A 13307-nucleotide genomic window follows, 5' to 3' on the forward strand; every position below is an offset into this window, starting at 1 on the left:
ATTAACCCAAGGGGACTTAGCACTAATACAACAAAATACTACACGATATGCTGACCCCACCATTATGATGGCCATATTCACAAGGCCCCTCAAACTAAATGAGGCTCAGCCCATGTACATATACCCCCTACACCATATAGTGTTGAATTTCCGATCATGGTGTAGGGTACTAAATATTCTACTAACTTTAGTGAGGGGGAGGAGCCTATTGACTTAATGAAACCATCTATTCCTAACTCTTTTGTCGCTCCCCGTCCTCCCAAACTTCAAGAAAACCTAACTTGGATGCTCACACATGGCTGGGTAGAAGCTTGGGATACCCACCAGCACCTTCTCTTACACAATAGAAAACTTTATCATCCTTATGGCATTCTCCACCTTTTTGATATTATTTGTGCTCACCTACAATCTTTATTAACAACATTAGTGTATGACTTTTACCAGGTACACATAGAATATCCAATATTCCTTGAGGAAGAAGATTAACATGTATTACATGATTTATTCATCACCAAGAAACCATTGCCACCTTCCAATGATGGGGATCGAGACAAAAAGAATGATGTAGAGGACAATAAATATCCATGCCACCTGCAACTTGTAATCATTATGGCATAGATCATCATTGGATCAAAGATTGCCTAATGAAAGTTATACTTACAAATCAGGAAAATGATCCTACCATCAAACCTCTCAACATGATTGGAGTGGGTGGTCAACCTCAATGCTCAAGGAACTCAAGTAACATTTCCCATGTTCGCAATAAACAAATCATGGTTTACAAGATGAACATCGAGAAACATAATCAACATTAAGCTATAAAAAACTTGGCAAGTACATTGAAGAAGTTGGCATTATGAAGTAGCACCAACATTATTACTATATTGAAGAATCTGGCATTATAAAGTAGCGCCAGCATTATTACTACATTCAATACTTAGGAAACACACTCATTAGGCCCTGCAATGTGCAACCATTGATTGGGCTGAATTCTGAATTAGTTGCCCCCCTCTCCTCTCTCAAAGAGCCCTTACGCCTCCCTTAACTTGCCCCTTGTCCTCTCTCAACGCACCCTCATGCCCCCTCTCCTCCCTCAACTCACCCCTCTCTCCTCCCTCAACACGCCCTTGCGCCCCCCTTGCCACCCTCGATGCACCCTCGTGCCCCCAACACATTAATCAGTCAATTGGAGTATCTGGTGGAGTATAAGGAGCAAGGAGTGATGGATTAAAGTTTCTCTACACTACAACAACACATTCCACAACCCAAGTTAATTCAATCATTCAATTTCTTGAGGTATTCTTCTTGTGATTGATCTAAATGGTATAATAATTACTAAATATGAAGAAATTCTATGCATATTTAATACAATGCTAATTTACAGAGTTGCATCACATCTTATTTGAAATAATGGATGTCTTGGATCACCATGACTAGGGACTAATTGAAGCACTTTTCTTAATTATGGTTGCATATCAATAAATAAAGGACGTATATTAATTACTAATCATATTTAAAATTTAATTCAAAAAAGAAAGAATATGGTTGAAAAAGCTTATGTTGAATTTTTCAAGGCGGCATCTTTCAAGCGTTTGACTTTTAAGCCAAAATGCCTCCCTACACTTGTTTGCAATCAAAGGGGTTAACCGGAAATCAAGATGAGATCACACTGTCGCAAGACGTGGGGATATCACAAGCGAGATAACAAACACCTCTCAATTGCAGTTGACTCTGGGGGCTGGTTCTTCAACGCTCGTTGACAATCGTGGGGCCAGCAGTAGTGCCGCAATTGTTAAAGAAGAGGAGTCTATAAAAGAGAGTTTCAACCAAGTGGTTGATTGACACATCTCCACAAATTGGGTGGAGGACCACCCGGTCGATAATTATAAACTACCTTCCTAGAGTGCCACTTTGTCGCCTCCTTGTAAACCTAGAAATATGTATGAACGAGGATTCCATCGAGGGGTTAATCAAAAGCATCAAGGAGAGCACATACCAATCAACAATGGCGGCATTCATTGTCTCTAAGGGATTCCTTGGCAAAGAGCCCTTTTCATTTAATCGTCAAAGTGCAGCCGGTCACGACCTATCATTGTCAGGTGAGTTTGATACAATACTAGAGGAGATGGAAGGATGGCAACACATGGTTAGGAAGATGTTTATTGTTTGGGATGGCAACCATCGACTCAAATCTTGGCAAGAATGGGCAAAAATCAGTCGAGTTGAAAGAGAGAAGATTCCCAAGGTGAATTGTAGAGTGGTCTGATTCATTGAGGAGGAGGAGGCAAAGTTCTTATTGCTAATGTGCACATGATCAACAAGTAAGTGGATCGTACATTGTTTTTTTGTGTATCAAATGAATGTATATGTTGTGTAAAATTTCCAGGGTCACTACCATTCATGTGTCAAACAACACAATGGCACATGATATATTTATGATGCAACGTGTGGGTCTTGCCGATCCACAATCCTTGTTGTCAAAGTTCAATGATGCTGATCGTGTATGGGCCTAAAAAGCTATTACTCATCAGGGACCTAATAGATCAAAGTAACTGAAGCTTCCCATGGCACTCCTGTCACAATTAGTTTTCAAGGTATGTGCGCGCCTCTTTCTCAAACCACAATAAAGCCATGTTTTGATTTTGAAATATGTTTATTAAACATAAAAGCATTCCAGTCAGAGTTTGATGCCACATACCAAGCCAAGATCAGTGACTTGCCTGAGCGAGGGAGTAGAGAATACCTTTTAAATGTAGAAATGTTTGACAAGAACTACAGAGATGTCCAAAGACATGAGCTGGCACAAATTGCCAATCCCATCTGTGGAAAAGAGTTTTTCAAAAAAAAAGTGATCTCGTATCAAGGCTGGGGTGAAAAGTAAATTCACTACTCCCAAGCTAGCATAGATTGCTCGAGCACATATTCCAAATGGAGAGTAAGATCTCTAACTCTCTTAATGCATTATTATTTTTTTAAATGTAGGAAGAAACATAATGCTCGTTCACAATGCAGGAAATATAGGCTCCTTGACGTATTTGCTAGTGGGTGAGTTTGCTACTATGAGAGGGACACCCAGATTTCGCCATCCGACAGAGCATTCTTTGTGTCGATCTTGTATGCGAAGTTGGAGACGGGCTCACTCGCTGCTCATGTGTGCGAGAGCCATAATGAAATCTAGAGTAGGTATCACGGATGCCCTGAAATCTTACAAGAAGACTCATTTTGAGAAGGTATCACGGATGCCTTGAAATCTTACAAGAAGACTCATTTTGAGTAGGTATCACGGATGCCCTGAAATTCACTACTCCCAAGCTAGCATAGATTGCTCGAGCACATATTCCAAATGGAGAGTAAGATCTCTAACTCTCTTAACGCATTAATTTTTTTTAAATGTAGGTAGAAACATAATGCTCGTTCACAATGCAGGAAATATAGGCTCCTTGACATATTCGCTGGTGGGTGAGTTCGCTATGAGGGACACCCAGATTCCGCCATGTGACAAAGCATTCTTTGTGTGGATCCATCGTCACGTGTACTGGTTCCAATTGACCGAGTACATGTTACAATTGTATGCGAAGTTGGAGGTGGGCTCACTCGCTACTCATGCGCGCAAGAGCCACAATGAAATCTAGAGTAGGTATCACGGATGCCCTGAAATCTTATAGGAAGACTCATTTTGAGAAGGTGATCGTAAGGTGGAAAGGGCGTGCCACCTTGGATCCTGACTAGCAACCACACCTACCGTGCACATCACGATACCTCTTGTACAAGTATGTAGTAGCACACCTCTTTTATTTTTTTTCCTTACGTGGTGGAGAAGCTGTTATTCTTATTATATTGGTTTCTTAGACTTCTTTAATGTTTTGTATTAGGTGGTGGAGAAGTAGTGTGTGTGATCGGGTATATATTCCTGAGCACCCTTCAGACGCATGGGTGCAGTCTGAGACAGAGAAGACATGATTGTATCCCGAAGAGTTGACAAGCTTCGGGGCAAGGACACATGGATACTTTGCCTATGGTGGATAGACTACCCAAAGGGGGAGTTTCCTATAGAGAAGGCAGAGCAATTTCAGAGTACGTTTCATTGTGTACAGTAGATCATTTGTATGAAGTATGAAGCTTGTTTTTGGGAATTTAAAGTTCTAATGTTAGTTGAATGATGTAGCCAAGGGTAAGAAGCCTTGAACTTAGCAGCCCCTAAGAAGAAAAAGGGTAAGAAAAAGGGTAAGAAGCCTGGAACTTAGCAGTAATCGGCCCCTAAGAAGAAAAAGGGTAAGAAATCAACAAACGAGGAGCCTCCATCATCCACAATCGAGACACCAATGCGTAAAAATAGGTCACGCCCAGAGTGGGAAGGGGATAACATTGATGAGGATTCTGAGGATAGCCAATCTAAGGATGATGAGCATGACAATGAGCAGGAGTCCTATGCACAGGGCGAAGAGCAGGCAACCCCACATGGTGAGAGTAAAGGGAAGGGGTAGGATAGTTTAAAAGAAGACGAGGCAACCCTCTTGGGATCTAGTAAGTGAACTTAACATGTTTGAACATTCACTAAATCATTTATTGATCAACATTAGTAACATGTATTTGGTGTTGTCTAAATGGAGACTACCATCCCGGTGTGGTGGACCCCTAACACTTAGTTTTGAGCTCCAACATTGATCACCTCCATCTCACGCTTTTGGGAAAGTGAAAACACAGGCACGATCTCTAACCCAGGCTAGTGACTCTCTCCATTCATCATCATTATAGTGTTTGCACTCTACTTATATGCTTTGTTGTTCCAGGAGTCTTGCATTATGGCAACGATTCATGGGATCTCTGAGACGAGGTGGGAAAGCATGGATGCCTTCAATAGCCTTGGAGGTATGCTTGGTTGTGGGCCGGTTTTCAAATAGATCTCTCTCTACACGAGGACAAGGTTGTGGTTCCTCAATGAAATGTTTTACTTGTGGAGTGGGCTTTTGTGCTCATTATAGAGTTCCTACAGGTCGATGGCACTATGGTGTGCACTCTATGTGGCGGAGCACCTGGGGATTGTTATGTGAGAGGCAGGATCTTGTAACTTCACATTGTAAAGGACTTTGTTCTTGCAGTTCCCGTGATACTTGTATGTCATGTCAGAAGATGGCCAAGAAGAGGTGAGTGCAGGAGTGAGTGACTGGTTTTTATTAAAGTGAAGCTCGATGATTTCCCTCCCTAGTTTACTTACTAGTGTGTACACATAGGTCATTGTTTTGGTCATCGCCATCTTCACACACCCCAGTAAAAGTACGCCCAATCATCCAAAGTATGACAGACAAGGAGGCGAGGTAGCTGCAGATTGTTCAGGTTTTGAGGTGGGCGATGATATCTTCTTGGAGCCAAAACCGTACGAGGAAACCTCGCCATACCAGTTGGATGCAGATGGGAATCCCATCCGAGATGTTGTTGAGCATAGCGAGCCTTTCGCAAGGTAATTACAGCACTCACTACATTACAACTTGATTCAAGTAGTGTAATCATTATATAGTCATTGTCTTTTATATCGTCGTCCATTTATATATATGCCAATTGTGAGCTTGTTCTAGCAAGTGGTTACTCGGGTCGTTCATCGATCGGCAAGGATGTAGTCCTAGATTGCTTTGTCGATACTGGGACCATGGCTAGAGTATGCAGGATAGTGCAATGACATTGCACCAGCGTAGAGAGCAACGAGCAACACATTTTTTGGTGAGCAATTTCCAACGAGTGAATTTTCCTTTTTGGCGAGCCCTTTTTTCCTCTCTCTCTCTCTCTCTACTTTCTTCGTAGAATGTATCTCTCTCCCTCACTCACATTCTCTCCTGTCCATACCCAATCCCTACACTCCCTCCCTCTCCATTGTCCCAGTCTATCTCTCTCTCACTCCCTAATTTACACTCTCCCTCTCCCCCTCTCTCCAACATCTCTCTATACACCACCTCTCTCTCCCCCTCACTTATTCTTCCACACCTTAGAACAAAATGTTAGTACAACATCCTTGCAACAACAAAAAAAGTGGACAAATGGACAAATAAATTAGTGAAAAAATGTAGCATTCTATTAATCACATAATGTTTAAAGTGTTGCAATCCCTTCCATCCATATCAATAAAAAGTCATGTCATTACATACAAGAAAGGCTTCATGCCCTAAGTGGACAAGGACATTAGCCATTGAAGTTTTGGAGTCCCTCTGCATCCATATTGTTCACAAGACAAGTTTAAAAAAACCAAAAAAAGGTCAACCTAATACAAATGTTTGTACTTGCTTACACTCTAAGCCAACTCTAGGTATGTCCTGTGTCTATTCAGAGCCTCAGCGACATCCCTTTCAGTCAACATTGGTTGATGAATAAACATATTCTCATTTTAACTGAGGCCGAGAACCCTTAGGTACATAAAGTACAGGTGCTTGTGTGTAAGATATGGCTTCCTCTTTTCAATCCTTTCCATGTTGGATGGCCTTTGATATGTATATCATAAACACCAACTTCTATGCCTTCCCCAAAAGTTTGTACAGTGAAAACCTCATGTTGTTTAGACTCAATCACCATTTCTTGTGTTACCCTTGCTTTCATTTCGAGAGCTCTTTTAATTCTTGTTGCTGCTTGCTCTGAGATGTTAGCCCTGTATCTCATGCGTCACCCCTCTCGAGATGTGACATTTGCTACTGTTGTTTCCTCCTTTCGAATCTCTTGGCTCACTCCTTGTATTGTAGAGGAGGATATCTTTCCTTCCACTTTCTTCATTTGCAAATTGAAACCTGCAAGAAGCAATGCATCGACCTCATCTTTTGAGAGTTTGGGACCCTCTACCACAAGCCAAACTGAGGGACTTTGTGTGGAGGATGATCAATGTTCTTATCAATGGCCCATGTGTGCATTACATCTGTGTTGCAAAACCACATCATCTAACTAGTCTTCTCCCAGCCACATGAGACCTTGTTGAAAAAAACGAGGGAGTAGGTGTCCCCTTTTGCACGTCCCACAATAGTTCGCCCACATTTTCCCATCCTTCCTAAATGCCCCAGACATTTGACCCTGCTATTATCTGGAGTCCTCCTAATTGCCCATAAGGTTTGATGTATTGGTGCTTCCACCACACTAGTATATGTGGATTCACTACTTGTCTCTTCATCGAAGAAATGAATCTTTCTAGGTATTCCAATTGGTTTTCTATCTTGAATATGCACATTGAACTCTGGCCTATGGCTTGCATCATCCTCCACATCAATTACTATATAAGATTGCCTCTTACGCCTTGTTGACGCTCAGTGGTAGAATTTTCCCTTTCAATAAGCTTCTCAAGACTATGTCTGTAACACAAGCATCATATATTGATATTTTTTGCTTGAAACCCTACCCGGCTAGCCAACTTCCATGCTTGGATTCTGATAAATTTGAGTGTGGTGCACATGCTTAATCACTACTCTTCTCTACCTACAATAATTACTTATTATAATTTTAGGTCAATTCACGAAGTTACCTGTTTAGGTTCGCCAGGTACATTAATAGCTCAGCCTTCTCTTCCTTGGTGAAGGCGATGACACGACAACGAACTAACGAATATCTTTTGGGGAATTTATCCCATTTTACAATCGAAGGCAAGATCAAACCAACATAGGTAATGGAAACAAAAGAGTAAAGCATTGAGATAAGTTATACTTACTTTTAAATATTGCATTAGTCCATGCAACCACCCTATGGTTTCCATCCCATACAATAAGTTTCTTGTTATGAAGGTGTTTCCACCTCTATGAATCAATCGTATGCAAATTACAGAAACACATAACACAATCGTCAAGCATAAAAACCACAAAATAAAATAGCATCAATAAAATAAAGATAAGGAGATATGCATATCGCCACATTGAAACGATGGGACTAATTTGTCCAAAATCCATTAGCCCATTTTGCTTCTCGAGGGTTAAATTCCACTGGTTGTTCTCCTAGAAATTCTTTGACGACACAATAAATTCACCTTGTGTAGGCACATACCCATGTTGATCAAAACTCTCCTCGAGCTCTCTTAGATGATCATCCATGGTCCTTATGGCTGGGTTCACCAAAAGCCTACACTATGGTGTCCTTGGTTCCTTGTCCACAAAATGCTTGGACAACCAACCTTGTAATGGTTCTAAAGTCACCAACCGGCCAAACTCATCTGGCAAAGAAGGCACATCTTGTGTTGGTGAGTCTTCACGAACTAGCCTTTTCCTAGAGCTTTGGGGGGTCCTTGAGCCACCAACATGACTATCCACTGTGGGCGTGATTACTCACACGAGGCACTTTGGTGCTTTTGGATTCTTCTGGTTTAGAGACATCCACCACATCATGTTGTATATAAGCCTTCTTAGAACGAATTTTAGGAGCCATCTTCTACCCTCATGTAAAGATTAATCTGAAGGCACAACACACACAACAACACTTGTTAGGCTCTTAAAAGACAAAACACCATGATGATCAAAAAAATAAATACGAAGTAAGGGGAAGAGAGAGAGATAGAACCTGGCAAGGGGAAGGGTTTGGAAAGGAGGCTACAATGGAATGAAGAAGGTTTGCTCTATATTTATAAAGAATAATAAGGAGTAATAAAAATAAATAATTATTAAAAACCCTAATTTAAAAGTAATCACGATTAATAAAAATTAATAATAATTAAAAATCTTAATAATGATTAAAACCCTAATAAGGATTAATAAAAATTATTAATGATTAAAAAACCTAAATTAAGAATTACTTTTTGATTGCATAGCTTGATCCTATTTGAGTGTGTAAAATAGTTAAATTGCATGGCTTGATCCTCATACCATCTCCTGCCGGTTGGAGCAAAAGCCCAAGGGCTGGCGATGGTGCACAAGCTCTCTGACGAAGCACTGCTGACTCAGTGGATGTGCTGCCTCATGAGAGAGGACTATTATACTATTATTACCTCTACTAACGTGGCCATACTATTATTAACTTTGCTGACATGGCCATGCTATTATTACATCGTTGTGGGGGTCTCCATGAGAGTCACCATTCAAACCATAGTTGATGCTTGCATGGGCGCTGCCGGAGCGACCTCTATTGAAGTACTCAAATCTACCAAGTTCAATGGGAAGATTATGGCGAGGTGGTTACCAATTGGTCGATTACCTGAAGCAATGCCATTAGTACAAGGAGGTATGCAATACTTAGAGGCATCAATTGATTGCCACGTGTGTATGCCACATCAGATATGCATCTTGCTTCTGCCACGTCAGATTGTTGACCGTTGACAATGTGACGACGTGGCATACACACATGGCAAACAATTGATGCCTCTAAGTACCACTTGTGTAGCATGCTCATCTTGCTTTTGCCACGTCAGATTGCCGATTGTCGGTAATCTGACGTGGCATACACACGTGGCAAATCAATTGATGCCTCTAAGTACCACTTACGTAGAATAAATCATCTTGCGTGGCAATCAATTGATGCTGCTAAGTAATGCTTGCATGGCATTCAATTGATGCTGCGTGGCATTCAATTGATGCTGCTAAGTAATGCTTGTGTGGCATTCAATTGATGCCTCTAGCTACTTTGAAATGCATGGCTAAGACACATAAATTGGTGCCTCTAAGTACTACTTGTGTAGCATAAATCACCCTTTAAATATTTCATTATTTGTCCACACCCTTAGCAATAAGAACCCACAATTCTCAGTGGGAAGCTATGGGTTGAAACCACACTTTTGAAAGTCAATTGTTTGGTCACTATGGAACTTGCATGTCACTTTGATCCCTTTGCTCGTAAACACCAGTGCTTCCTCACAAGCTTCTTCCAAGAAGGGTACCAAACCTCAGCTCCCTCAGAGTAGGTAACTCCACCACAAAAATCATTGTCCAAATTTTTGTAAGCATTAAAAGATAGGTGAAGAAATAGATGCTTGTAGCTCAAGGCTACTACAAGGGAGGAAATCTAATTTGGCTACCTTGATAACCCATGCTAGACACTCAAACACTTAACACAAATCTCAAAAGTCTAGAAAGAAGAATATCTAACTACCACTTCAACTTAAACCCACATGATCCCTCTACCAACTCAAACATTGTTGTAGATGGCTAGCCATGTCGTGAGACTAGTCCTTGGTAGCAAATTTTTTTTCATCTGACCAAATTTTGTAACACAACTACATAACTTTTATCTCCTATAGATTTATGGCCTTCTGAAGACATTTAATAGAAATCTCTCTCTCTCTCTATCTCTCTCTCTCTCTCTCTCTCTCTCTCTATCTCTCTCTCTCTCTCTCTCTCTCTCTCTCTCTCTCTCTCTCTCTCTCTCTCTCTCTCTCTCTATCTATCTATCCCCATACTATTTATTATCATATCAAGCTTGTCCTTTGCATGGTCTTGTGTTGTTTGTCACTATAAATTGTTTTATCTATCTTTATTGGGATATGTCAAATGTATAGGATCATTTGACCCTTGAGAGAGGGGGGAGAGAGACAGAGAGAGTAATTGCGGGTGGAAAACAAGCAATGATAGATACAGGTTATGGTCATAGTGACCATACATTTCGATCTTTCTTGTGTAAATATGTTTATTCGTATTGCCTAAAACAAACAACATTGGAGATACAACTTGGTATTAAGTGAGAGTCTGCAGAGGTTCAAAAGGCTCACGAGGATGAAGTGGATCTTGGAGCTAAACCAGTCTTGACTTACCTCAAGGAGTGAAAAAATAAGCATTTTGCACATGCGTTTGGATCATGGCTTTCTATTATGAAGCCTTCTTATTTAGCAGATGTTATGCCACACACAATGTCAACCATACGACGAGTTTTATATAGGTATGAAATGAACATACATTAGTACTTTGAATATGTATACATTGTATTTATGTTGACATATGCTCGAATAGGTGGTGGCTAACATTTAAAGAGCAAGTTGATGTCCCTTCCCTCCACCATCTAGCCAAAGAATGGGTCACTAGTGAGGCGGAAGAGACAGACATTTATCCTGAGATTTGGATTGAAGATCTCATAGGGACAGAGGAATGGGAGTTGTGTCCATGGTGGCTGGAATATGAAAACAACACATATCCACCCAAAGAGAAAGATTTGTGGACAAGTAAGTGAAGTAATATTCATTTCTTTACAACAATGCATATTGACATCATATAATAATGACAAGTATTGGCATAGGGCTTCATGGAAGTCAAAGCTCCAAAAGCACGTGTGTCACAAGGCAAAGGCAAAGAGCAAGCACCAGAAAAGCTCCAAAAAGGTAAGAGGCCTCCAACAAAAAAGGCAAAAACTCAAAAGAAGGGGAAAGGCCGACAAGGGGAGTCAAGTAGTGAAGAAGAGAGAGAGGAGTCTCCATCAAAATTTGGCCCATCGGAGAAGGGAGATGAAGTGCACTCCGAATCTAGGAATTCAATAAAAAGACGATTGAGATCTCGAGCATCGCACTCTAATAGGGATACAACTAGTTCTGCTAGTCCTCCACCTAGTAAGTCATTCTCTTTCTAAGAATATTTTAATAATTGCAAGTTTTATGCAACACTCTTTTCTTGGGTTTTTAATGTTATATTTTGATATAAAATAGCATCTCAAGATATTCATCCACAACATATGGTGATAGAAGAAAGCATAGTGTATGTGGCCAACACAATTCTTGGAGGATCTAGTTCATTGTGAGTGTATCAGTTATTCAAACAAATAGATCATTGCTTTGTGTCTTCTGAAACCGATAACAATTGACCTTGACATTTCATGATTGTTTGTAGGAGGGCCACACATATGGCAAGGTTTATTAGGGGTCTCAACAAGTATGGGAGTATTGTTCATTCAACCATGGCAGTTTAGGAATGCTCTTTAGTGTGGGCGGATTTCCCAACATTGATTGTGGATCTGGATTATCCCATTGTGCCTAGATGGAATGCTTGGAAGAAGGAGCTTGTGGTTGCAACATGTGTGTTAGCCAATGAGCTTTTAAAATATAACGGGACATTTATCACAGCAAGCAATCCTAATCATCTTCCAACCATTATGGAGGTCATGAAATCTCACAATCTCTCTCTTTGACGCACACTGTATCTAGAGACTGTATCTAGAGATGCAAGGAGGTAAATCAGCACTAAAGTAATATGCTGCCTTGGTTGGCAAATCGGCACTAAATGAATGTGTTGCCTCAATCGGCGAATTGGCACCAAAACATGTGGAGGAACTATGACACTGCCTCAATTGGCGAATCGGTGTCCATAAAAGAATCAATGTGAATGTGAGTGAATGTGAGTGGTATGCCAGAATCAAGTATCAGTAATGTGGGGTAAGCGATATTTCAGGAATCCACTGTGATTCCTAAATAGAATGATTCTTATACTCACCAAATAACGATGATACATAGTGCCAGTACAGGTGGTTGTTTGGTCATGGTCTATAATTCTTTCAGGTACTAGAACTTCAGAGTCATCATCGAGGAGAGGTGGATCATCAATAACAGGGTTAATAGAAGTGGGGCCTTTAAAGGGTCTTAATAAACTAATGTGTAATGAGTTGTTATGTATCTTCCAGTGAGTGGGTATGCTCAAGCAGAATGCATTTTCATTAATTTGTTAGATAATTGTGAACAATCCATAAAATCTAGGAGCCAACTTGATCTTAGGATGCTTGGCAATATTCTTTAAACGTCTTTTCTCTTTGGAAGCCAAACTAGAACATTTTCTTTGAATTTCATTGGTTGTCGTTTCTTATTGGCTTGAGCTGTGTATTTCAATTGTGCTCGTTTAATAGATTCAGTGACTTTAGCTAAAACAGTGGCATGGTCTCATGAGTTAAAGTGTCAGTATAGCTGGAATATCACTAATTATGGTAGAGACAGGAATGGGAAGTTTCTTGCCTTTGACAATTTCAAAGGGAGCTCGACTAGTAGCCGAATGGGGGGTATTGTTGTATGCAAATTGAAGTAGAGGCAAATGTTGATCCCAATTAGAGGGCCGGTCAATACTGTAGGATCTAAGAAGATCCATAATAGTGTTATTAGTAGCTTCAGTCTGGCCATTGCTTTCTGGGTGGAAAGCGGATGTAAAGTCCATTTTAGAACCTAAGTTCTTGAATAAAGCAACCCAAAAATGATTGCAAAAGCGGCCATCTCGGTCAAAGAGAATGACTTTGGGAAAGCCATGGTGAGGAAAGATAGTCTAAATGAATAGCTTAGCAGCTTGAGGGGCAGATAAGGTCTTCTTGCAAGGTACAAAGTATGCTTGCTTGCTAAATCTATTAACTATGGTCCATATCATATCATTATGAGAAGAGGTAGTCAGTAAGCCAGTAATAAAATC

Source organism: Cibotium barometz, chromosome 4 (genome assembly GCF_041138505.1).
Source record: "Cibotium barometz isolate CiBa-2024 chromosome 4, ASM4113850v1, whole genome shotgun sequence".
In the NCBI taxonomy this organism is placed as follows: Eukaryota; Viridiplantae; Streptophyta; class Polypodiopsida; order Cyatheales; family Cibotiaceae; genus Cibotium; species Cibotium barometz.